Here is a 24962-nt window from a genome sequence, read left to right as displayed (position 1 = left end):
AAATCCTGTGGTTACCCACGAGGCCATTCCATGAGAATGCTTATACCAGTTATCCCAGACACCACAAGTCTGAGAGCTTAGACTGAGTCGTGGCTCAAGTTTGATGGGTCCCTGGGTCATATCAAGTGGTGCCACAAATTTCCATGAGTCCTGGCTGGAATTTTACAACCTCTCATTTCGCCCTGTTCAGCTCAATGCCAAGGAAATGTTCCCAGCATTTTACCTGGGAAAAGTGGTGGACTTTGCTCCTCAGAGTCACAGTTCAACATGGGAGGCATTCCTAGCTAATGCCTCATCTCGGGCTGACTCTGGGCTTGGATGTTTCCTGGCCTCCCTTGTTCTCACTCCTGGCAATAAACACTCATAAAATGTTGTGACAATGATTGGATATACTTACCATAAATTATCTGAGTATTTTCCTCTAAAGAGTAAAAACAGTTCAAGAATATAATCTTCAAAGTTTCCTAAAGAGCTTTTTTTTTGATGCTTTGGAAAGGTAACCAAGAACTTAACTGGCAAAGACCGAAAATAAGATTTTAAAATTTGTAATATGAGGTAGTGGCTACAGATAAGAAGCCAGGTTAATTGATTCCTAGTCTATTTAAACACTCTTCTTGGCTGAAAATACAATATTAGGCAGTAGGAATTGAGAGTGAACTACCTATGTATTTATTGGCAAACTGGGCCCCTATTGACCAGCCCTTTTCTGAGTGGCTCATTATTGATGAATAGCACCACATGTTAAATTGGTTCTGAGTATTGGTGGATGACTGGGCTAGATTTATTTTTAAGCTTAGAAGCTTTCAGGCCGTCTGCATAATCATATAGCATAATTGATGCTGTGTGTTAAAAATAACCAACTTGAACACATTTAGTGTTTTTCCTTTAGTAGCATAAAGCTGCCTTAGTATGCATAAAAATAAATTTGAATAGCTGTATATATGATAATTAAGAAGGTAATATCTATGTGTTTAGGCACCAGTGACTCAGTCACTTCATCAGCTCCAGTGGTGCAATGTCTTTTATAGCCTGTGAATTAATATAATTTGTATGACTTGGTCACCTCTCATAGGCCAGTTCTTGGATTTTGACTATCTCTCCGCCATAGTATCATCATGAGAAAATAGAAACTCTACTGACCCATGAGCACCATCTTCTATATAAAATCTTTCCCTGGTAGAACTCGTCTTTCCTCTGAACTTTTTTAAAAAAGATTTTATTTATTTGCTTTTAGAGAGAAGGGAGGGGAGGGAGATAGAGAGGGAGAGAAACATCAATGTGTGGTTGCCTCTCACATGTCCCATGTTGCAACCCAGGCAGGTGCTCTGACTGGGAATCAAACCAGTGACCCTTTAGTTTACAGGCCCATGCTCAGTCCACTGAGCTACACCATCCAGGACTGACCTTTTCCTACAACTTATTTTAGCACTACTTGTATTACATATGCTACATCTTATTTTTATCACAGCTAAATACATAGTCATGTTCTTTTGTTTTTACTTTTAGGATGAAGTACCCTTTCATTAAAACAATAATAACTAGGAATTTTACAGTGTATTCATTAGAATTAAAGTAAGATTTTTTTACATTATGGAAAAACATATTTTAAGTATCTTTGCATTCTGCAGCTATGACCAAACTCTGACTATAGGAGGTACTTACTAAGAATCTGTTGAATAACTGAATTAGTGAGGTTGTAACCCTTAACTAATAAACTTTATCCTAAAATGATAGAAAAGTAATGCAGTACTCTGAGCTGACAGAACCGGGAATCTTTCCTTAGGATGCTGAGCCCACCCACTTATTGACTCAGCTTGCAAAGTCAATATAAAATGCGGTTGAATAAGTGGCAAGTAGAGCTTCGGATGGACAAATATTAAATTTATTAGTATAGATTGTGCCATCTTTTCACCATGACAGTTGCAAAATTTAATTGTACAAATAATTCATGCTGCATGTTCAGTGTTATCTTCATTTATAGTCTACAAATCAAGGAAAACATCCAATTTGGCTACTTATAAGACTGAATATCCAAATGTTATAACCATAGCATAATTTTAGTAGCTTTTAATTTCATTTTAGCAAAATTCTGGAGAGCATGCTGCTCCAGCATTAAAAATTTATGTCAGTAATACTTTTTTTCCTTTTGGAAGAGAATAGAAGCTCCTTGGGAGAGGTCAGTAAAACTGTTCAGTGTGCTTGTAATTCATCGGCTTTAGGTAATTGAAGGTCGAGACAATCGGTCATACAAGGTTGCATAAAGGTATGGCACCGGCTGCATTGCCAAGACATGCTTTCTGTTCAAAACCTTATTGTGCTATCGAACACACCAGTGCACAATCCGCTGATTTGTTGGTGGGGTTTGGGAGCATTCAAAACAATGAGGAATGCAAGAGACTTGAGGAAGGTAAGAAAAATCATGATGCAAGAAAGAAGATTGCAGAGATAATGTACAACACAAACGCAGCACAAATGTCCACTACACAGAAGTCCAGCTTTCAAACTGGGAGGCAACAGAAAGTGTGTTTCTTCAGAATGGTGCCTCTCTGTAGTACGTAGGGGTCCGCTGTACAGTAATACAAGGCTGCCCAATTTGAAAAGTTGTATCTAGTTGATTCTGTAAGTTAGTTAACGAATCACTTCTCAGCATTTTTCATAAAAACTGAATGGATATTTAACATTAATGCACTCCTCCAAGGCTAATTCAAAGATCAACAGAAGCAGGACCTAGAGATAAAGAAGGAAATAAAGTATGGCCATGTACTAGGCACTAGACTAACGTACAAAGCACTTTATATACGTTAGCTCATGCATTATTTTTAGCACAAGGAGGAAGTTATAAGGTGTCAGGAAACAAAGTTTATGGCCTCCAAATTATAGTGTTTATCTTATCCACCAGAGCTCTGAGCCAACTGATAAATAAAACAGATGGAAGCCAAAAAATCTTTATAGATAAAGGTATCACTTTGATCTGTGAGCAAATGAACTCCCCAATAGTGACCCCCTCAATCTGACAGGTTGACCACCCCTAAAGGAGCAGGCTATGCACTGCTTAAGACGGCCCCTTCCCGGAGGCAGTGACCATAAGGGACTGAGCCGTGGAGGCCGGACTTCTCCTCCTACTCACCAAGCACCTCGGCGATTCCACTCTCTGGAAGCAGAGGGAATGTGGGACTGGAGACACATCAGGAGCGAAACACTAAGGAATTTGGGGAGTGGGAAAGAGAGGTGGTGCAAGACCCCCAGAGTTGTGTGTGTACTGTTGCCTGGCTTAAAAACAAAGCTTGATCATTCGGTCAATGCTCAAGATATGCTGAAAGCTTCCTCCAGGTGTGAGGCTGACATTTATCAGGGAATCTTGTTCCCTTTCCAATAGCTTTATTTCATTAATGTACATCTCCATGGTTTGCAGTATGCCCATGAGATCACTGCTTGTCTGTAGAGATTTTGACCCCAGCAGCCTTTTGAATAAGTTTGGGCCCTTTCTGAGAAGATTAGGTATTATGGTATATGATACATGTTTTCAAACACTTATTTCATTATCTTGTATTATCCTAATATTATATTGCTCCAAAGAAACAGGACTCCTGTAAGATTTTCCACCACCCCCTGAATCCTACTCTGTTTTCAGCCACTTTACCTGGTGTTTCTGTAGCAAAGCTCCCTGTGAATACTCCCTGGGGAGGTATTCACCTGGGAATGAGAGGAGAGAATATCTTCTAAGAATAATAGAGAATGAGTCCTGAGGTGGTTGAGGGCGTGTTGGGGAAGAGATAAATGGGTAAGAAATATCTGAAACTGGCTGCTGGCAGTGGTAGATGTTATTGGATGAAATAGTGAGGAGAAGCCCTGGCCAGACCAACTGTAACATCATTTCCACTGTGCAATGGATTGTCTTTAAAGGGATAGATCACTTTTGTCGTTAGAGTGGTAAATGGTTTAACTACCTACTATGACACTTTTATCTGTTCCTTTAGTTTGGAGAGTGGGCATTTGGTCCTTTTTAAAGACCATTTTTCATTTGTGTACCTTTTCCAAGATGTAGCAAGTAACATGTCATGCAAATCAGATTTAGTTCAATTTCAACTTGGCTTCCTTAATTAAAATAAAGAGAAGATAAATTCTCTTACATCGCTATAAATATGTGTTTCTCAAATAGAACATTTATGAGTGCTGAGTATGCTGTAAGTGATGAAGTCTATTCAAAATTGAAGTCAGAAGATGTTTATTCATTGACTCATCTGAGGCAATATCTTCAGTGTCTATTAATAGCAAACTGTTCTTATGAAACAATCTTATAATGGGTATGATTTTTTCCCAGAAAGATACGTAAAAATTATTTACCGAGTGTGGAGGATAAATCTTCCTTTTACACCTACTCTTTCAATTTCTTCCTTACTTATTCTCATGAAATTATTGGTGATTCTGTTAATGGGTCATTTCATACTCAGTAATAAAGGAAACAAATTCCAAAGTATTACTTTTAAATTTCTTTTCTTTCCTCCTTTGGGAGCAGAACATGAAGTATTTAAAATCTGACTTTTTTTTTAAACACTCAACATTTCTAAGGAAGGTAAATTAATTTGTCAAAATAGCAATTATCAGTTTTTACTATGTATCTGAGACAATACTGTGAGTTGAGGATATACTAACAAATATAACCCAGTATTCCAGGATAGTAGAATCTAGTTGTAATATGGATATAAGTTGTATTCTGGCAAATAATATAAGCAAAATTAAGAAAGATTATACACAGACAGGGAAGAATCAGGCATTAAGGAGTCCAAATAGTTAAGGATTGAATACATGGATGTTGGAATGTAGTTACTGATCTAGGTCATTTGCATTGTAACTTTTTTCACTAGGTGAATTTCAAAAAACAATAAGAGTAAGATCTTGGATAATGAGGTCAAGTTACTGGGTTTATTTCTTGACACAATTTGTAGTGTTGTTTTGATGTGATTGTGGACATTGCCAGTGAGGAGCTGAAAATCTGAACTCTATGCTCAGTGAAGAGAACCAGACTAGAAAAATAGATTTGAGATCCATACCTTTCCTGTGATATTTGGAGAATAACTAGCAAGGTCACCACACCCATTTGATAGTACATCATCTACAGAGAAAATGGGCCAGGATGATAAGCATGGAAACTGGTAAAATAAGAAAGGTTTTAGAACCAGCAGTCTTTGAGGAATTCTGAAGAGAGATTAGAGTAACTGTAGGGCTAACCTTCAATCTATGGATTATATATAAAATCAGACATATTCCTGTTAGTGTTTATACTAAATGAGATAAAGTTTTACATTACTATGTAAACTATAGAGTTTTGTATTACTATATTCTGAGACAAAAGGAGATAAGACAAAACTACATGGAAACGGGTCTATTTTGTTGGGCATTGATAATAACCAGGGCTATAGGTAATATCTTAGAAGTCAAGGTTTGCAACATGCTCTCCCTATCAGCGCTCATATACCCACTCTTCTGCCTTATTCAGGTTACACTTGGGAGGCTCTGATTAACTATCACTAGCCAGCAGGGTGACTCAAACAGCTGTCGATGACTCAGTGTGCTCTATACATTGGTAGTTTTGTCTCTGGCGTTGAAGTGTTTATTCCAATGCACTAAGGTCATGGTGACTCACTGTCTCTTTGTGGTTCCCTATCCACTTTTAAGCCTAAATCCATTTCTGAAGTCTAAACAGATGATAATTAGATTAGCACTGGACAATCCTGGGTACTGTGAATTTAATAAATTAATCATCTACTTGCTTATCAGAGGAGGTGGGTACTTAGTTTCAATGTTGTAACAGACAGTTCTCATGAAAAAAGGTCTAACTTCATACATGAAACATGTATACCTACCTTTAAACATACAAACAAAAAGCCAAGATGAATACAAAACTCCTGGGAATCTGCCTACTTTGGGTTTGAAGTAAAATTTTGTGATATCATTAAAAAAACACTTTTTTCTTTCCAAATGCATATGAAAAATGTTATCTGGTTACAAACAGAAGTAAAATTATGTTACAGAATTAAAAAATTTGAAGAAAGAAGTTGTATGTTGAGTGTGCCTATGTGTGTGCTCACGTGTTTGCATACATACATCTAATTCAAGCACATTTAATATAGTCATGATAACCAACATCCTTTCTACTGAGGAAAAGGATGTATTATTTCACATTACAGATTAGGAAACCGAGGCTTGATGAGTTTAAGCAAGCTCTAATTACAGAGTAAGCTCCTTGACTAATTTGACTTTGAATTGCACTTAGCACAGTCCCTGGCCATCAGCAAGCCCAGCAGGAGGTTTGCTGTGACTAAATGAATGACTGTATGAATCATCGCACTGTATGAATCACCGTGAGTTACAAAACGAGAATTGAGCTGAATTTATCTAGCCCCATTTTTTAGTGCACAGTAAAGAAAGTAAAAGCATACTTATTTTTTCTGAAGAGTATAAATGTTAATCCCTGAATTTTTGTGAATCATATTATTCTTCATGGATCATCACAGCCTGAACCATAAAGACAATGAGGACGGTGAAGTTTTTTCCTTACCATTTTATGTACATAGTGCAAAATGCAAGTGAGTCTGTTAAATTGCTAAGCATCTGGACTATTCAGTTTGACTATGTTGGCATAAGCTTGATTGAATAAGTTGAAAATTGAAAGACTGAATAAGTGCCATTATGACAAAGAAGAAGGTTATTTAGCCAATATGGTAGTCTTTTTAAAAAATATTTTTCCATGACCATTTAGTCTCTTATACCCCCTCCCCCCAGCAATCACCACTCTGTTGTCCATGTCCATGAGTTCTTTTATCCTTTTTTCTCAACCCCTCTATCTCCTAACCACCCCGGCCCACTAGCTGTCATCTATTCTCCATGTATGAATCTGTCTCTGTTTGCTTGTTAGTTCAGTTTGTTCATTAGGTCCCACATATGAGTGAAATAATATGGTATTTGTCTTTCTCTGACTGGCTTAGTTCACTTAGCATGATGCCCTCCAGGTCCATCCATGCTGTTGCAAAGGGTAACATTTTCTTCTTTTACATGGCCAAGTAGAATTCCATTGTGTAATTGTCCCAGAATTGTTTTACCACTAGTCATACCTTGGTGATTGTAAACAACCCTGCAATGAACATAGGAGTGCTTATATATTTTTTGAATTAGTGTTTTGGGTACATTTGGGTATATTCCCAAAAGTGGGATTGCTGGGTGTAAAGGAAATTTTATTTTTAATTTTTGAGCCATCTCCATACTAGTTTTTACAGTGCCTGTACCAGTCTGCATTCCCACCAACAGTGCAAAAGAGTTTGCCTTTCTCTGCACCCTTACCAGCACTTGCCGTTTGTTGATTTATTTATAATAGCCATTCCGACAGGTGTGAGATGGTATCTCATTGTGGTTTTTATTTGCATTTCTCTGATAATTAGTGACTCTAAGCATCTTTTCATATGTCTATTGGGCCTCTGTACATTATCTACGTGAATTTTTTAACTGGGTTGTTTGTTTTTTTGGTGTTGAGTTTTGTAAGTACTTTATAAATTTTGGATATTAACCCCTTTTCAGATGTATCAGTGGATACATTCTCCCATTCTGTGGGTTGTCTTTTTATCTTGTTGATGATTTCCTTTGCCGTGCAAACACTTTTTAGTTTGATGAAGTCCAAAACAAATATTTTATTTTTTCTTTTGTTTCTCTTGCTTGCATAGATATATCTGATAAATATTTCTACAAACAATATTTGAGATTTTGCTGCCTATATTTTCTTCTATAATTTTTACGGTTTGGGGTCTAACATTTAAGTCTTTGATCCATTTTGAATTTATTCTCGTGTGTGATGTAAGAAGGCAGTCTAGTTGGTGCTCCCCTGTAGGGAACTACCTGTTTTTCTCTTTTGGCTTTTAGAATTCTATCCTTTTCTTTAAGCCTTGTCATTTTAATTTTGATGTGCCTCAGTGCAGTCCTCTTTGGTTCCAACTTGTCTGAGATTCTGAGCTTCTTGGACATTTGTGATGTTTCATTTACCAAACTAGGGAAGTTTTCAGTCATTATTTCTTTAAACAGGTTCTCCATCACTTGAATGCTCTCTCCTGTTGGTGTTCCCAGGATGTGGATATTGTTATGCTTCATGCTGTGCAAGGCATTTCTTAAGCTCTCATCATTTTGAAATTTTTTCCTTTTGCTGCGCTACCTTATTGTATTTTTTCACCTTGTCCTCTGAAACACTGATTCGATCCTATTGCTTCATCTAACCTACTGTTAGATGTACTTTCTGAATACATCTAACACTGTAATAAATGTATGTAAATAAACATACATTTATTACACTGGAAGTAGGTAATGTTTATTTAGGTAATAAACATTACCTACTTCCAGTGTAATATTTATCTCAGATATTTGTACTCTTTATTTCTGACTGGTCCTTTTTTATGACTTCTATGTCTTTTTTCATGCTGTTGAGTACCCTCATAATCATTACCCTAAACTGTGTATCTGATAAATTGCTTACTTCCATTTCATCTAGTTCTTCTGGAAAAATTTTCTTGTTCTTTCATTTGGGATCTGTTTCTTTGTCTTCCCATTTTGGCTGCTTCTTTGTATTTTCCACTTAGATGTTAAACTAAGGTGTTAGTTTAAGATGTTAAACTTAAGATGTTAAACAACCATCAGTTTAATTGGTTGTTAATCAACCATCAAACTGATCAGCTGTCAGTCTGATCAACCTGTAAGTAGTCAGGCTTAAGAACCACTGGGCTGGGCAGAGTAATTCCTGTGGGAGGGGCTGTTGCCTTCCCTCAGGCTGTTGCCATTTGGAGAGGAGTGTTCTGCCTGAGAAAGATGGCTCCTGCAGTGTGGGGAATGACTCGGCATGTTTCCTGATGGCTGTCCCATCAGTTCTGTCCCCAGAGCCACTAACCCCAGACTCTACTCAAGGGTCTTTAGTCCACTTTGCCCTCCCTTTGCCATCACCCAGGGTAAGTGGCTGTGAATGAAATTTTGTGCTTTGGCCTTTTAAAAGGCTCTCTGTGTCTCCAGCTATCTTTCTCTGATCAACAGAACCCCTGCTGCTATTCATAGCGGGATGTTTCCAGGGTTCTTTCCCAGCTCTGGTGCTGTAGGCTGGGGAGCTCATCTTGGGGTTTAGACCCCACAGTCTCAGGGGGAACAACTGAAATGCCCATCTGACACTTGACCTGCCACCGTGGGAGCTCAGGCAGTCCTCTTGTGCCTCCTCTGCAGTCCCTATCAGTTACATTGTGGGGAAGTGTTTTCTTCTGTCTGTCCATGGTTATAAGGCTTCTCTCCAGCTGGTATTCAGTTAGCTAGCTATTCAAGATGATTTCTCTCTAATTTAGTTGTAACTCCAGATTTGTCCTGGGAGACGGTTAGTGTAGCTTTCACTTACTCGTCCACCATCTTGGATCTGTAGTCTTACATAATAGCAATTCATGTTTCATGACACAAACTCTAACTTTTATGCTGTTATAAAATATTGACTCTGGGTTAGTATCAATGTTCTGACATCTATTGGTTATTCAGACTTCAGTGGTTGGATCAACCAATTATCTGGATTTGGAAGAGACCTCAGAACTAGTGCAGCTCAAAGAATGTCTTCTAGGATTTTCTTTTGGTTTTCAGTGCTTCCAAAAATGACCTTTAGAGCATTAATGTTTTTGGTATTTCATTCAGCCATGTGTTTTTATTCTGACAATGAAAATGTCTAAAAAAAATTTTTACGGCCCTGGCTGGTATAGCTCAGTGGATTGAGCTCGGGCCTGGGAACCAGATGATCGCAGTTCAATTCCCAGTCAGGGCACATGCCTGCATTGCAGGCCAGTTCCCAGCAGGGGATGCACGAAAGGCAACCATACATTGATATTTCTCTCCTGTCCTTCCCTTCCCCTCTAAAGATAAATAAATAAATAGATAAATAAATAAAAATTTTTATTATCATTTTAAAAAACTTAACAATTTAATTATAAAATGTTCCTATAAGGAAGGATGAGGAAAATATTTAAATATAACATTTCATCTCTAGAGCTAGACCTCCTAGATATTTAATTAATTCCACAAATTTGTATCAGGAATAATCATCCTTACTTGAAGATAGGTTCTGAGGTGATTTTATCACTGTTTTGAGATATATAAACTACCATAAGATCAGTCTTTTCAACTGGCTAAGGAAATACACAAGGTTGTTTATTTTAGTTACACAGTGCAATAAGATAATATACTGGTTTGATGAAGAAAATAGCTGGATACCTGAATTTTTGGCCTCAGACATTTTCACAAACATTTTAGTTTTTCAGGGACACAGTGGATTTGACTAAACTCCTCTATTCTTTTGGCAAAATTCCTTTGGCAAAATATCCTATTATTCATTGGTCAATAATAAAGACAAAAAGTGTTTACCTCCTGACTGACTCTACTCTGAGAACAGAATGCACTTTTTCCCCCTGGGTTTCTTTTTTCCTTTTAATTTATTTTTCATTGTATTTTGAACAGGATGCACTTTTATTCTTGTCTCATCAACAGTATACTTTGGTATTTTGACAATGAAAAGAAAATGAATTACATTGTATTGTGACCAAGATCATTTCAGAAATATTATTCTTTTAGCATAATATGTACTTTTACTCCCAGAATGGAAACAGCTCTCCATGACGTAAATACATGGTTGGAATTAATTTAGAGTTACTAAGGTAATGGCTAAGAAATCAACAGTGAAATCCCAGTTTAGACAATAGTCAGCTACAAGGAATTCTCCATGGTCTATAGACATAGTTAGAAAGGGCCAATCGTAAATTTTCCAGTGCTAACCAATAATTATGGTAACTCTTAGGTGTCCTCATTTATTTTGAACTTCATATCACATTTTTCTGTTTTTCAGATGCTCAAAGGTATTTGAAGATATAATGTACTATTTGAAACAGTAAAAGAAACTTGTCAGAGCTTCAGGGTCTCTCATTTGAATCAAATATTTGCATAGAAAACTAGTTTTCTATTTAATTGAAATGGTAATTTCAGGTATACACATCCAAATATCAACTAATTTTTAAAGATAGTGAAGGAACCTTACAAAGAAATTCTCCTACTGCCTGCTCAGACCTATTTCCAATAATCCCCCATGAGGCAGCTTTAAAATGTACCTAAGGGAAGTATAAATCACAAACCCAGGATGCAGTAACCAAATAAAATTTTATGAATTTCATCAGGAGCCCTTTAGTTTATCATCTTTGAATATATGAATTTATCAAGTGGACATTAAACCTTAATGTAATTTTAAAGTTACCTTTTATTTTATATTAGACAGAAGGTAAGAGAGAGTGTGTGAATGTTTTAGAATTTAGCGTTATAATGTCATGTGCCAAGTGAACAGGGGCCAATTGAATAACATCATTCTCGTAAATAATTCTTGTCAAAAGTATTTCCACAGGTGATTCTTGATTTAGTTATTTTGCCAGATGGCTGTGTCAAGTTCTGTATAAATGAATATTGGTTTCCCTGTGGAGGGATGAAATTAGCAAGTAAATCAGGTATGAAGAATTCATAAGAGAGATTTTAAAGGTACAAAATCTTACAAATGTGACCCATTTGCTTTTGTTGTATAAGAGTTACTACTGAAAAAATGTGGCTTTAACATTGATTTACTAAAAAGAAGTCAACATATGTTATGTTTGACTACCAGGAATTCTTTAATGATTTCAGAGAGAAAAATTGAAGTTAAGATGTATTATAACACATTAAGATTATTCCAGGGGTTGAAAGACAAATACCATATGACCTCACCTTTAACAGGAAGCTAAACAACAAAACAAACAAGCAAGCAGAATAAAAACAAAGACACTGAAATAGAGAACAAGGGGACAGCGACCAGAGGGGAGAGGGGAGGGAATTTAAGGGGGAAAAAGGGGAGGTATTTGGAGGAACAAATATGAAGGACACGGGGATGAGAACTAAGGGGGGTGGAAATGGGACAGAGGTGGGGAGCACAGGGCTGGGGCGGGGGGGGCTGGGATGGGAGAAATAGACAAAAAACTGTACTTGAAAAAATAACTAAATAAAATTATTTTAAAAAGGAAGATAAAACAATAATAAAATTAAAATATAAATGATTACTTAAAAACAAAACCAAAATAAAAATCTGTTGTTGGTTTCAAAAAAAAAGATTATTAACAGTAAGTTAGTGGTGGAATATATGAGAACAAAATATGATTTTTATGTTTTTTTCTCTAGCTTAGAACAATCTCTTAACTTACTCCATAGGAATAGATAGCTTTTCAACCTTTTCTGATAGCAGATCATGTGTGATTGTATTTGTTAAATATACGATGTAAAGTTTTGATACTATCATTTGTGTAATAGCTAACTAAAGTGCTAATTGTGCTATTTAAGAACTTTATCTGGATAACATTTTCTATGTTAATAACAAAATTTTTATAACTATAACCACACTAACAGTTTCCCTTTTGTGGCCTATTTCAAAAATTACTCATACCCACACCATACACTTCTAGTACTTACACTAACAATTCTTGCATTTCTTCCTCTCTCATTTGTCTATACAGTGAGAGGGATACTCCTCACTCCTGCAGCTGAGTCAAAGGCCATCATCATTTTTCCTGCCTCCTCTGCTGGTCATCCTCAATTCTCATCAGCCTGTGGCATCGCTGCGGCTGGTCTAAGCCACTTGCTGAATGGGGGACTCACTGAGGGGTCTCAGAACTTGCTTAACTGGTTTCTACTAACATCATCCACTCATGGCTTACCAAAGCTGTCCTAGTGATTTCTCTGAATTGCAGGCACACTCCCTGCCACCACATTTCTAAAAGCAGAATAATTACCACTTCCAGTGTAGTAATTCTCATTTAACTCAAGACCTATGGACAAAAAGAACCATAAATGTCTGTAATGGCTCTGGCATTAGATCAGGTGGAACCCTCACTGTATCACCTGGTAGAAGGTTCCCCTGCTGGGAACCAGTATCTTTAACCTGGCATACTCTAAAGTTGAGCAAATAAAAAACAAATTCCCCAAGTGTGCACCTGGGAGTGAGGGTGAGACAGGTTCAATGGATGGCCTATCTGTACCCTTGAACACCCCAGCGCTCAGCCAGCTGCCAGCATTTTCATGTCTGTGCTTGAATGCTGGGGAACTGATGTCAGCCTCCAGGAGCAGTTCTCAACCAGTGACTGGGATCATCTGTGCATGTCCCACAGCCCTGGTTTCCTGCTGGTGTAACTAACTCTGAGCCATAGGTTTTATGTGAACTCACACAGGAATGAAGCCTCATGTGCAGAGTGAAAAATCTCATGTGAAGGCAGCACGTATTGACTCTCCTCCTTCTCCATTCACTTCCTCACACCCTTACTGGTGCCCTTTGCCCCTCCAATAAATCGAGGTGTTGGGATCCTTGCCTCAGTTTCACCATCTGGAGGAACCCACATTAAGTCAAAGAGTTTACTTATATTTCTAACCCTTGGTTATTTGAACCAAATATTATAGCTATTAAGATCTTGGCACTACAAATCTGTTATGAATTTTTAAAAAACCCATATCGTATCTTGAAAGACAGTGTCCTGAACTTACTGTATCATTATGCCCAAACTGGTACTTACAGTTGTATCTTTAAGAAGCCATTCAACATCCCATTATGCTGGTTGCTTCTGGACAATGCAGTATACTCAGAGAACAATGGATTCTGTGATCAGGTGCTCATTGCTGCACATTCTTCACTAGAAAGTGGGTTCCTTGATACCATTATTGGTACATGGTATCTAATAATGGGACATCAAAGACTCTGTGAGCACCTTCATAGTAATGCTGGCCAAGGAGTCATGGACAAGGATGGCAAACTCATACATAAGATATCCATCTCGGTAAACAAGAAGTACTGCCTCCCTCCCCAGTTAGATGGAGAGTTTCAATGTAATCTATCTGCCATTCAGGGGCTTGTCTGACTCCTTAAGGAATGGTACCATAACAGGACTCAGGGTCAGTCTCTACTGACATTGAAACATTGTGGTAGTGAACTCAGCCTGAGTGGGAAGCAGTCCATGCAGCTGACCCATGTGCAGTCTTGATCTCTTCTGTCGTAGCCATTCCACTCATGGACCCATTGTGTAAGCTCTGGAGGGCCAAGTACAGAGTCTAGGTGGCATCCGGGGACTGTCATTCTCTCTACCTAACTGTGGGGAACCTGTAAAGACTCTGGGGGTCCCCAGCATTCTCCAGGCAGTCACAGGTGATTCTAGCTGACAGCCTCTGGGTCAGTGTCCTTGGATGTGCTGAGTGCCAAGCATATGTAGATGAAGTGACAACTGTGTCTGCCCCAGTTGTGGACACCACATATTTTTTATTTAGTTGTCCTCACAACCTCCCTGAAAATTAACTATTATTTTCTGTTCAATCCAATTGTAAACCTTAAGCCAATTGGCTTAGAGAGTCTAAACAACTTTTCTGTGAAAGTTCAATATTTTTATTCCAATTGCCTTGCTCTTTCATTAAAGCCAGCAACACTTAAGAATTCTGTGATGGCAGATTTCCGCAGTGAATTCCTATCTTTAGTTTGAGAACAGTGAATAAAGCGGCCATTGTAAGCCAGGCCTCCATCCTTCCCAGAATGTGTTACTTAGATAGCAAGAAGACATTAAGAAATATCAGAGCTTCCAATAAATCTCCAGAAAGCAGAAGAACAAAAGCCATGATATTTCCTGCTCAAGCTGAAGGAAATTACTTTCTGGTCAGAAATCAGGAAAAAAAACTTAAAGGTTATTCATGCAGAAAAGGAACCAGTATCAACAAGTTAGAAAGCTGCAGGCATAATGCTTGCCCAGAGACACACTGCGGAACGGTAACTTGGTGTTAGCGGGCCATGTGGAGGGCATGGTGAACACCGTTGTTTGGCTGACATTCCATTCTTTCTTTCAGTAGCTATTTAGGACTGAGGCCATGAGGATGGGGGGGGGGATCAACCTGTCCCTAAACAGAGACCACAGAAGGCTGAAAGCAAACTGCAAAACAAAAAATACCCTGAGCCCCATACTGTGAAGGAAGGTTGTTTATGTTGATTTTGAGTTGGGTCAGGGGAAGGATGCAAGCCTCAGAAAGAGGGAATTCGCACCTTACAGGAAATGTAATCTTCATTTGAAGAGCTTCATAGCCCACATAATTCAGCCTGGCTATGATGGCAATTAAAAAAATAGTACCAGAAAAAAAATCTTTTCAAGTTTTGTTGTTTTTTATTTTATTTTTTTTCATCACCATCTATCCCTCTTATACTCTATTCAACCTCCAACCCCCTCCCCCCACCACAAGCACTAAAATAAAAATCAAGATATCTTAAATTTTGTGTATTTAAGATATCTTAAATTTTGCCTATTTTTAATTTCTGACACTCTCAATATCCTCCCCTGAAACTCTCTTTTTGCTTTTTTTAACTTCCTAACAAAAATTTCAAGACATTTTACCTTTGTCCTTTTTGACTCTTGATTCTTGCTCTTTCTCCCTCAACTTCTTGTTACTTTTACTCTTTTCCTCCTGTGAATAATTCTTCTTGTTTAAAAAATAATAATTTTGCTTTCTTTACCTATTAATATTTGTCCCCAGGTCCTTGGGAGACATTACTGCTTGTCCTCGATCATTGCCCAGACCATGATGGGAACCCCTTGGCTAACCCTTGGCATCCAATATGGTCATACAAACAGAATGTGTATCATTAAGTGCTAACAATCATATATTTTCATATATAGGAGTAAATATAGATAGTCTAACTAGTAAGCTAGCATATATGAGAGATGTGCTAAGCACTATTGACAGTAATTTATTGAAGTCATGTAATAAAATAAGAACTCTTAAAAGTAATACTCCAATTAGCCCCACTGTTCGGAAAGACTGAGGCTCTACTAATTCATACAAATGAACCCAAATCAACCCAATGCTAGAAAACAGCAAAGTGGGAACTTAAAACCAAGGCGTTAAGTCGTAGGGTCTGAGTGTTTCATCACAATCTGTACTGCCTCTCTCAGGAGAGCTTTGAGACTCTTGGATGCTTGTCTTTGGGAAACAGGTGGCCCCACCAAAAGGTAGCTGAGCAGGGCACAGGAGCAGCCTGTTATGAGGTCATGGAGGAGGTTTTAGCTGGAAAATTGCTCTTATTTTCCTATTGCCCAGAATATGAACATTGATTTCCATTCATGTTTTGTAATAGCCCCTCCCCAGTAATTGGTAGTCAGTGTGTAAACTGGGGAGTTGTCAGCCAACATTGATGTTTTCCAGAGCAGCTGCTTCTGGCCTCTGGGAGGACAAGGCACTTGAACAGTCCAGGTGTTACACTCACTAAATCAACCTGGAGTCTGCATTTATGGAAAGGCACATGTCACTTCATTGCCATTCCTGAAATACCTAGACTCATATGGTTACCTTATAAATTAAATGTGAACTGATTTTTACTTTTCATTGCCTATGTTCCTTAGGATAATAGCTCAGGAAATAAGATAGGCAAAAGGAAACACATAAATCAACATAAGGCATTTTATTCTCTTTTTCCATGCACCAAAATTTTATAATCTTATACGTCAAATTATTTCATTTCATATGCTGTATTTTCCCCTTATTTAATATATAGTAAATACACCTCCATATAAATAAACTTAATTCTGCTTCAAAAAATAATATCTACACACCTTTCTGTTGTATTATTTTAATGAAGTACTTATTAAACATCTACTACATTGACAGAATACTATTAGGTATTGTTGACACAATTATGAATAATAATAACAAAAGTCCCTGTCCTCGTGGGGTCTGGAGGGAAGGGGCTGCCATCAGTAAACCAGTCAGCAGACTGGGTAATAAGCAGATAATTGAAGTGCAGTAAATTGAAAAAGACTAAAGGTTCTGAGAGTGTCTGCTGTAACTAGTCTGCTGAGAAAAGCCTGGAGGAGACAATGGTGTTTCAGCAAAGGCCTGGCCCGACAAGTGCCCTGCGGTGGAGTCTCGGGCTGTCACGATGATCATAAACGATGCAACGGATCCTCCTTGATTTTTGCATAGCTGTCTATTTGTTCTCTTAGACCAAGGGGGGAAAAACCCTAAATTTCTATAATTTAGAAAGGAGCATATTGCAGATTCTTGATGTGCTGTGTTAAATTGTCTTCCTGAATATTTTACTTCTTCACCAACATTTCCCCAGAGCCTCATCAAATCTTGATATTCTCTTTTTAAACTTGGTTAATCTGATGGGGAAGAAGTGTTTCTCTTTCTTTCATTTAGTAAGAGATTATTGTCAATTTTAAGCTTTTTGTATTTTATGAATATTATTGAACATTTGTCACATCCTTAAAATTTATTTTCATGGGAAATATTATTTTTCCAAAGAAATATATTGTTTAAGAACTGAAGTGGTACCAAAAGACCTCTCCCTACTTCATTCTTCATTACTTTGGGTGCAACTGCCTTCAGCATTTGGCTCTATATTCCTTCTCGGTTCTTCTGGCTATTCTAATAAAGAAATTGACATGGAAAAGATCAGTATGACCAAATTTATTATGTATGTGTATACAGGAGTTCCATCAGATACGGGTCTAGAGAACAGATTGGGCCTTTGAAGCTTATTTGTCATTTCGAGCTAAGGAGAAAAAGGGAGAGTAGTTTGGACTTAAAGGATAGGTAGGCAATTTACAGGAGCAAACCTTTGGTAAACCAGTCCTTGCTAAACCACCCAGAAACAAAGGGCCACAGAGAAGAGGCCAATGGACTTTGCTTGGTGCATCCCAGTCTGCCACACTTAGTTCATATTAAAATAGTTATCTGTGGAGATAGCTCCCTTCCTGTTTAGGAAGCTATCTTATTTCCTTATCTTATTCCCTATCTTATTTCCTTTTGGCAGGTAATGAGATGGTCAAAGGCTCCTCCTCCTGAGTCTCTTGTTCCTTAAAAATAACCAGCTTAAAATAATCAACATCCCAGAAAAGGCATGTTTTAAGGTGGCAAACTAATACTTAATAGATTATCTTGGATTTATCAGTTTTTGACATTATTCTTTTTTCAAGATTTTATTTATTTATTTTTAGGGAGAGGGGAAGGTAGGGAGAAAGAGGGAGAGAAACATCAATGTGTGGTTGCCTCTTGTGCACCCCCTACTGGGAGCCTGGCACACAACCCAGGCAGGTGCCCTGACTGGCAACCCTTCGGTTAGCAGGCCGGCCCTTAACCACTGAGCCACATCAGTCAGGGCTAACTAGACATTACTCTTTTTACATTACAGTAAATGAGGCTTTAGCCCACTTACCATATAGCCTGTCTAATTCTCCTCTCTTAGCCCTGAAAATTTTATGTATTCATATTCAGTGTTACAATTTGCCCTCAAGAAAATGTTATTCACAGATGATTGTAATGTAGATGGTTGTATGTTCTATGGTACTTTTTTAAGGATTTAACAATTGCTTGGTTTTCTCTTGCTTAATTTCCTGGTACCTGTGAAGAATCTTTCCCACTCTAAACAAGACTTGTTAGTACAAACCTCCACAAAGTCAATCATGCGAGGTGACTTACTAGTTTAATGTTCCTTTTCTTGAGGATCTCTGTGTTGGAGACCTTTTACCTAGGCTAATTGCATGGCACATCTGGCTGCTGATATAATTCTACGATTTCCTGTCACCATTGTCCTGTCTACACCAGCACAAGCACTCCAGTTCTCTGTATCCAGGGTCTTACCCTATTTATTGATTTGGTGGAGAGCATTCTCCAGGGGCTTCCCAAGAAAAGGTGTATGGGAGGTAAATAATTTGAGACCCTACTTTGTTCTCTTCTACACCCATACTTTTTAAAAAATGTATTTTATTGATTATGCTATTACAGTTGACCCATTTCTCCCCCTTTGTTCCCCTCTGCCCTGTATACCTCAGTCTCACATGCCCCCACTTCAGTTCATGTCCATGGGTCATATATATAAAGTTCTTTGGCTTCTACACTTCCTATACTATTCCTAACTTCCCCCTGTCTATTTTCTACCTACCATTTATGCTTCTTATTCTCTGTACCTTTTCTCCCATTCTCCTCCTCCCCCTCCCCACTGATAACTGTCCATGTGATCGTCATTTCTATAATTCTGTTCCTGTTGTAGTTGTTTGCTTAGTTATTTTTAATGTTCTATTGTTAATAGCTGTGAGTTTGTTGTCATTTTACTGTTCATATTTTTTATCTTTTTTCTTAGATAAGTCCCTTTAATATTTCATATAATAAGGGCTGGGTGATGATGAACTCCTTTAACTTGACCTTATCTGGGGAGCACTTTATCTGTCCTTCCATTCTAAATGATAGCTTTGCTGGATAGAGTAATCTTGGATGTAGGTTTTTGCCTTTCATGACCTTAAATACTTCTTTCCGGCCCCTTCTCTCCTGCAAGATTTCTTTTAAGAAATCAGCTGATAGTCTAATTGGAACTCTTCATTGCTTAGGTGTATTTCCTTTTCTCTTGCTGCTTTTAAAATTCTTTCTTTATCTGTAATGTTGGCTAACTTAATTATGATTACTTGGTGTGTTCCTTCTTGGGTCCAACTTCTTTGGGACTCTTTGAGCTTCCTGGACTTCTTAGAAGTCTATTTTCTTTGCCAGATTGGGGAAGTTCTCCTTCATTATTTGTTCAAATAAGTGTTCAATTTCTTGCTCTTCCTTTTCTTTTTTTGGCACCCCTATGATTCAGATATTGGAATGTTTAAAGTTGTCCCAGAGGTTTCTAAGCCTCTCCTCATTTTTTAAAATTCTTGTTTCTTCATTCTGTTCTGGTTGAATGTTTCTTTCTTTCTTCTCTTCCAAACCATTGATTTGAGTCCCAGTTCCTTTCCTGTCACTGTTGGTTCCCTGTATATTTTCCTTTATTTCACTTTTATTGCCTTCATTTTTCCTCTAATTTGCAACCATACTCAACCAATTCTGTGAGTATCCTGATTACTATTGTTTTGAACTCTGCATCTGATATATTGGCTATCTCTTCATTGCTTAGTTGTATTTTTTCTGGAGCTTTGATCTATTTTTTTCATTTGGGCCATTTTTTTTTTTGTCTCAGTGGGCCTGTTACATAGTAAGGAGCAGAGCCTTGGGTGTTCATCGGGGTGAGGTAACCCACATGGCTGCATTGTGATGCTGTGTGTGGGGTAGGGTCTGAGAGAGAACAGTGCTGCTTGCTCTATTCTCTACCAGTTTTCAGTCACTTCCCCCCATTACTCACATTCAAAGTGGGCCCTTCTGGTGCTGATTTCCAGTGGGTGGGTTTGTGTACATTTTAGGACCCCATGGGTCTCTTCAATGAGCTCTCTTGTGAGGCTGGGAGTTTCTCCTGCTGCTGCAACCCCCACAGGTGTTTTCCGTCAGAGGTTTTGAGACTTTATTTCCTTGCACTTGAATCCTGGGTTGTGCAGTCTGTCTCACTCCCCAGTTGTTCCTCCATGTTTTTCCGCACATAAATATGGGACCTCCTGGTCCTCCAGCCACTGCCTTGCTTGGAGTCCTTCTGCCCTACTTGGAGTCTTGCTGCCCATCTCTGCCCCTCCTTCCTGTCTGGGTGAATGTTTCTTCTTTAACTCTTTGGTTGTTGGACTTTCATACAGTTTGATTTTCTGTCAGTTCTAGTTATTTGATGTTTTTAAATTTGTTGTTGTTCTTCTTTTGGTTGTGTGAGGAGGCACAGTGTGTATGCCTGTGCTTCTATCTTGACTGGCAGTCACTTCTACACCTGTGCTTGATTTGATTGATGGTTTGGCTACATGTAGAATTTTAAGTTGCAAAGTCACCTTCCTTTAGTATTTTGTAGCATTACTCCATCACCCTCTAGCTCCCAGTGTTCTTGTTGGGAAGTCGAAAAATATCATGATTCTTCATTTTTTGGCCTGTGAGTTGAGCTCTTTTCCCACAACAATCTGGAAGCTTGCAGAATTCATCGTCACCTCAGTGATTTGAAGGTTTAAAATCACGGGTGTTAAGCCAAGTCGTTTCTATCTAGCCACTGTCTAGGAACTACAACCTATGACTTCCAATTATAGGAAATTGTTTTGAATTATTTCACTGGTGACTTCCTCTCTTTCATTTTCAATACTGTTAAAGAAGAGATAAAACATAATACATGGACATGAGGGGCACTTGATGTTCTGATTACCCTAAGGCTTAATATCATGAAAATTGTGTTTCTGGTGTTAACTTGATAAATCACTTTGATGAAGTATAGTTGCAGACTCTACCAAAGCACCATACCCTCTTCCTTTTCTGAGGATAATATCCATAGAAATCATAGAGATTTTTTACTTGATTTATGATCTATGTTGGAAGTTTTTAGGGTACTAAGACTTCACCCGCCACACCCTGAGCTCTGACCAAGTTGCAAGAGTACTAAAAAAAAAAAAAAAGTAACAGCTTTACTACCTATCATAGAAGGATTTCTGATATAGCTGGATTGAGATGTGACAGTGCCTCCTTCCTTTCTCCATCAAATGAATTTAAACCCGTTTCACTGCAGACTGCAAACTCACCATTGAGGGAGATATCTTGCCTCAACAGTTTTCTCATGTGAATGTTGGGAGTGAAAGAGAAAAATTGTTCTGCTTGAGATGGTGACAGTTAAATAGAAAGGAAAATGAGAGAGCCTATTCCATTTTAACACAGTGATTCTGCCTCCATCAATAGACTCTTTGGAAATCAGACTTGCCCTGTGTCATCAGTCAGATAAGGCACCTTTCCTCCAGCAGGTGGGGGACAGTAAATGTTATGGAGAGTTCTAGAGTGCTTATTCCAACTTGTGTCAAGAGGCAAAGAAATCAGAAATTGTGTCTTTATTGATCTTGGCGGGAACATGGGGACAGCAAAAGGCATCTCCTGGTGTCTGCATCGGTGATTGTCAAACTTTAGTGTCCATAAATATAGCCAGGAAGGCTTATTAAGATACAAACTTGTGAGTTTTACCTCAGAGATACTCATTTAGAATGTGTAAATGATTTCCATTTCTCTGATCCTGTTCCTGTTCTAGTTGTTTGCTTAGTTTTAGTTTTTGTTTTTTAGATTATCAGTGGTGAGGAAGACGGGGAGAATGGGGGAAAAGGTACAGGGAATAAAGAATAATTGGTGGGCACAAAATAGACAGAGGGGCTTAAGAATAATATAGGAAATGGAGAAGCCAAAGAACTTATATGTATAACCCATGGACATGAATTAAGGTGGAGGGGGGAAGTGCTGGAGGGTGGGGGGTGCAGGGCAGAGGGGGAGACAGGGAAGAAAATATTGGGACGACTGTAATAGCCTAGTCAATAGAATTTACTTTAAAAAATAAAATGACAGCTCAAGTGTCAAAAAAAAGAATGTGTGAATGAAACATATTGAAGTCCAGGAATATTCATTTTTAATAAGCTTCTCTGTTAATTTTTTTTCAGAGAGTCTATGGTTTCCACTTTGAGAAACACTCAATATAATGTCAAGTACCTGAATGCAGATTTTGCAATTCCAACAAATAGTAAACTCAGAAATAATTACATAAGTCTATAGATTTGTGTTTTGTTTTTTTCAAGTATGAACACAATCCTAAACTTAAAATTGCACTGCTTTATTTTGCTTTATGCCCACTAGTTGATAGTCTCTCTCTTGTACCCACATTACTAATATGAGTTCCAAAATAATGGGTAACATATTTTCTTTATTGTTCTTTTTTCATTTCTCCAATGTGCCAATATTCTCTGCCCAGGACCTTCCTGTTTACCACTGCCTCAAACACCCACTCCACTTTCCTTCCATTCTCTGCATTTTATTGGCCTTCATAACTTCTAATATTTCAGATTTTATCTAAGCGTCACTCACTCACAGAGTTCTCTCTGGACATCAATCCCGAGTCCCATCTCCATGTCGTTTCTTTTCGAAGAGCCTTGTTCATTCCCACCACTGCCGTTTTCACAGTTATGGTAATAGAGCTGTCTGACTACTTTACCAATGCCTATCTCCACTTTTGGACTGTAAGCTCGAAGAGCAAATGTTTATATTAATTATTTTTCAGCCTTCTTTGTAAAAATACCTTCTAGGTACCTTCAGTGCTCGTAGGGATCTGTGGCCGATAGCCTTTGCGTCCCTGTTCCTGGGCGCCAGGTGTGGCAGACCCTGTCCAGCAGAGTCTGCCTGTTGTGGCTGACAACGAGAATCAATGCACAGGTGACAACAATCCTGTGTGGAAAAAGGGAACAGGCACAGTTGCTCTCTCAAGGGGAGAGTGCCTGTGGGTGCCTCAGTCACCCACAAGAGGGGAGTGCCCAGGTCCTTGCCTAGACAGGCTTTTATTATTTTCCTGGGGTCTTACATGAAAGAAAGGCTTATTATCTATCACATAGAATATTATTATCTACATTCTAGGTACAATCAAGGAAATAAAAATAGCATGCAAAGGGGGATGGCAATGAGCTGATTAGCTCTGTCCGTGGGAGAACTCACACAGGCTTTTGAAATTACCTTGAATACAGACAATACACATCTGTTGCTTTAGACCAGGGTGATGGAGTTTTAGCAAGAGCAAGCCATAATAATCTGTATGCATTTTCTGGGCCTGATTCCCATGGGAAAACTTGGTTTGTAAGTCTGGGTTCTGCCCACCACTTCACTTCCATAGGTTTTCCATACAGAGCTGAGTCACATTTGCCAGGCCAAGACAAACTGGTCCCCTGCAGGGTTCCTGCTTTGTTATAGCCCTCAATTTAATGAGCAAAGTAGATTATGGTGGGGATAATGATGAAAATATCATCGTATATGTTTATAGGTCTTGCATGTGTTGTAAAGTTTTAAATCTCTGCTTTAATAATCATAACCCAATAGTTTCGGGTTAAATGTGGGTGTGCCATGGAATAGTGTTACCATGGTTTTACTCTCAAGGTTAAACATTTCCCCCCACAATGTACCTTCAAGGTACCACTTCAGTGTTTTTCACTGTTTTCATGACAAACATCTCAATTACCCTGAACTAACTTTCCTTAATACCAAGCAATTGCCCAGACTATGGTTTTACAAAGCTGTTTTCTCTTCTTGGAATGTCTTTTTTTCTTTTGTCCTCAGTATAAATTCCTACTTAGTCTTATATTCTATTTATAGTGGATAAATAGTATTAATGTTCTCTAAACTTAAATTATAATTATCCATTAATCCAAGTGCCCTCTGATAGTCCATTTCCAGCCAGCAGGGTATTCTTGTGTTCTGAATGACTAAAGTAGTGCTTGGCAATGAGCATATCTTATAGATGTGTGAGCATATGTGCATGTCTCATGTATGTATATATGGAAAAAGAATAAATGGCTTTTGTTGGGTGATATGCATATTCACATATTAAAATTTACCATAACGGTATAACTCTATAATGTCTGTAACTAAATTTTATTTGGGCAAATATTTATTCTATACTCTTAGAATCACTAGAAAATACTTCCTAAATAGTGAGATTCTTACTACAAGGTACAATGAACCAGTGTCATAAAATATAATCAGAAACTTAGTAAACCGGTTTATTGGAAGAGAGTATAAAATGCAAAATACAAAGAATTTGTTTTCTGACTTTACTTTTGTTTTCTTATGACATCAATGGTATACATTTTGTAATTTTTCTTTCCACTCCCAGAATCATTAGCTACTTTCTGTTTGACTAGCAAAAATATAAGTTTCCTCAATGCAAGTAATGCAATGATTGGATGATCTCACGCCGGGTAGACTTTGACATATAACTGCTTTTTTTTAGATTCCATTATTTTATTTAAAGTTCATTGAAAAGTAAACACTTTAATTGTGGGTTTTATATGAAACACAAGTTTTTAAGGAGACTACTAGTTGAGTTTTATCATTGCAGCTAAAATTTATTATTATAATTCTGACAACAAGAACACTACCATTTTAATATTACAATTACTGCCTTCCTATAATAACTTTACTTTCCTGTTAAATGCTGA

General features: G+C 38.0%; 1 long non-coding RNA gene across 1 annotated transcript in view; it reads left to right on the top strand.

The window, feature by feature from the left end:
- Nucleotides 1-24962, top strand: part of LOC128626185 (uncharacterized) — a 95224-nt gene that overhangs the window by 48984 nt on the left and 21278 nt on the right. The window lies entirely within an intron of this gene.

The sequence above is a fragment of the Artibeus jamaicensis genome, unplaced genomic scaffold (genome assembly GCF_021234435.1).
Source record: "Artibeus jamaicensis isolate MK-2021 breed Jamaican fruit bat unplaced genomic scaffold, CSHL_Jam_final scaffold_369, whole genome shotgun sequence".
Taxonomy (NCBI): Eukaryota; Metazoa; Chordata; class Mammalia; order Chiroptera; family Phyllostomidae; genus Artibeus; species Artibeus jamaicensis.
This window is presented reverse-complemented; position numbering and strand designations above follow the sequence as displayed.